Source organism: Tachysurus vachellii, chromosome 5 (genome assembly GCF_030014155.1).
Source record: "Tachysurus vachellii isolate PV-2020 chromosome 5, HZAU_Pvac_v1, whole genome shotgun sequence".
In the NCBI taxonomy this organism is placed as follows: domain Eukaryota; kingdom Metazoa; phylum Chordata; class Actinopteri; order Siluriformes; family Bagridae; genus Tachysurus; species Tachysurus vachellii.
The window spans coordinates 31729524-31732503 of record NC_083464.1 but is presented as its reverse complement, the minus strand read 5'-3'; the positions used below and the strand labels follow the sequence as shown (position 1 = coordinate 31732503).

Genomic DNA, 2980 nt, shown 5'->3' with positions numbered 1-2980 from the left:
GTTTTTCTCTTCTCCAACATATTCACAGTTCTTACCTGATTTGAATTTCTTAAGTCATTTCTAAAATGCTGCCTTCATTCCAATAACATAAACTGCCACTAGATAACAGCACTGTGCAGAAAAACATTCTGAAGAGAAAAAGATTGAGCACTTTCGGTTTGTTTGTTCACCTGAATTAAAAATAACGTCTTATAGTTTTAGTTTTATTTTAAATGTATTAAAAACACGCAGGGGGGCACGGTGGCTTAGTGGTTAGCACGTTCGCCTCACACCTCCAGGGTTGGGGGTTCGATTCCCGCCTCCACCTTGTGTGTGTGGAGTTTGCATGTTCTCCCCATGCCTCGGGGGTTTCCTCCGGGTACTCCGGTTTCTCTGGTCCAAAGACATGCATGGTAGGTTGATTGGCATCTCTGGAAAATTGTCCGTAGTGTGTGATTGCGTGAGTGAATGAGTGTGTGTGTGTGTGTGTGTGTGTGTGTGTGTGTGTGTGCCCTGCGATGGGTTGGCACTCCGTCCAGGGTGTATCCTGCCTTGATGCCCAATGACGCCTGAGCTCCCCGTGACCCGAGGTAGTTCGGATAAGCGGTAGAAGATGAATGAATGAATGAATAAAAACACGCAACTTGTAGTAGCTAAAGAATTTAGAGCTTTAAAAAAAGGAATAAACTATGAGGCAAAAGTGGAGGTTGTTGTTGTGTTGCATCATCAACGTGTTTTCCAGGTGTTTCTAGATCTTTATAGCGTATTTATGGACGATTCAAATTTTATTGTTCACAGGCACAACCACATACAGTAAAAAGATTCTTATATTACAATAGTTACAATACAAACAGAAAAAATGTAATGTTTTAATAATTTCTTTATTAAGGGTCAGGGCTGGTTATATATAAAGACAAACACTGCCTACTTTCACAATCACTCTTGGACTCATAAATCATGGGTACGATCTACCCCAACACAACAAGTAGGTGAATATTTTCCTTTTTTGCAGTCACTTACAAATTTATTAACACATTAAATACTAACCCATTAGTTATCACTGGTCATAATCAGTAAAGGGTCTCTAATAACAGACACTGACCACATGAATAAGGAATAAAGTAAAAGTAATGCTTTCCAATTGATGGTGTAGTACATAAAGTACTCTTTAGCAGAATAAGCACAAAATAATAAAGCATATAAACTGCTTAAAAAAATCTCTTACAAGTTTGACAAGTGTGGCTTAGAAGGCCACAAAAGACAAAATGATCAAATATGGTAGAAACAACTTACAACATGGCTCCACGAGCACCATTAACTCAACCAGTGAAAGGAGCAAAGTAACATCTGAATGTTCTTGTGTGTTTTCATGTTGACGAGACAATCACGTTTTAACTCAAGTTCTATCTCAGACCTTAAACATGGAACAACAATCAGTCTTTTTCCCCCCAGGAAAAAAAATGGATAAATAAGTAGGTAACAGGTCACATATTGAACATACAGTGTGTATATAATGCTTAATAAATATTATCATCTTGTTAAAAAAAAAGAAGTATTTACAGTTATTAAGCAATGGGTCAGTCAGGTGAAGGTGTCTGATAACCCGAGACCTGAAACACCCTTTAACCTCGTCACTGATGATGTGTCCAAGCCACACCTTCCAAATGGTGTTTCATGTAACTAGATTTCTATCTAATATGTACAACAAGAGTATAATTGTAAAACTGCGCCACCGATTAACAGATTAATCAGATAGTAAAAAAGCCAAAATATCAACAAAACACGTTTGATCCCTTTTCTAAAAATTCAATTGTATTTCCATGAACAGCTGAGAACTACAATCACAGCTACGATGACTATTACTTAGACCCCTTCGAATTAATTCCCTGCGACAATATCAACATAAAGGCCTTCAGCAGAGTCTTCCTCCCTACACTCTACAGCATCGTCTTCATCGTGGGGTTCATCGGCAACGGCTTGGTGTTGTGTGTCCTGGTCAAGTTCAGCAAAAGGTCCAACATATCAGATGTGTGTCTCTTCAACCTGGCGCTTTCAGACCTCCTCTTCCTTCTCTCGTTACCTTTCTGGGCTCATTACGCCCTCACCAGTCAGTGGACCTTCGGGAGCTTCATGTGCCGTACAGTGGCGGCGTTCTACACGCTGGGATTCTATGGAAGCATCTTCATCATGATCCTCATGAATGTAGACCGCTATGCTGTTATTGTCCATGCCCAGACCTCCCTGTTCTCTAAGCACCGGTGTGGACACTTAGCCTGGGAGCTTCTCTGCCCACCGTCATTTGGGCACAAGTGAACAATAAATCAGAAGTATGGACATGCAGTGTGGAATATCCAGAAGGAACAGAGTGGAGGTGTTTTTCTTACATCGAGCTTAATGTCCTCAGCCTGATTATTCCTCTGTCAGTGATGTTGTTCTGCTACTCACGCATCATCCCTATCTTAATGACCATGAAGTCTCAGAAGAAACACAGAGCTGTCAGGCTCATGCTGGTCTTGGTCAGTGTTTTCTTCCTCTTCTGGACACCTTACAACATCGTCATCTTCCTGAAGTTCCTGCATCATTTGGGTTACATGAGCACTTGTAAGTGGTATCAGGACCTGAACATGGCTATGCAGTGGGTGGAAACCATAGCGTTCTGTCACTGCTGCATCAACCCCATCATCTACGCCTTTGTGGGGCAGAGATTCAGGAATTTATTTCTAAGGATCCTTAAAGAGTGGTTTCCTCTTTGCTTTGGTCGCTTTAGAACAACTGAAAGTGAGTTCTCAATGAGGACGAACAATACGTCCTCCAGATATTCAGTGACTTCCAGAACAAAGTCAAAATCAAAACTGTAAACTCTTTCGATCAGGAAAAACAAAACAACAAACAAACTATGCATAAAAATATTACTCAGGCCATGTTACAGTATGTTGGCATTATAGTTTAAATGTTATTTACATTGGGATAAAAATTCTGCATTATACAATATAAGCACATC

At 40.3% G+C, this 2980-nt stretch overlaps 1 pseudogene; it reads left to right on the top strand.

Moving 5' to 3' along the window:
* Positions 1–925: 925 nt before the first annotated feature.
* On the top strand, positions 926–2980 carry LOC132845422 (C-C chemokine receptor type 5-like; annotated as a pseudogene).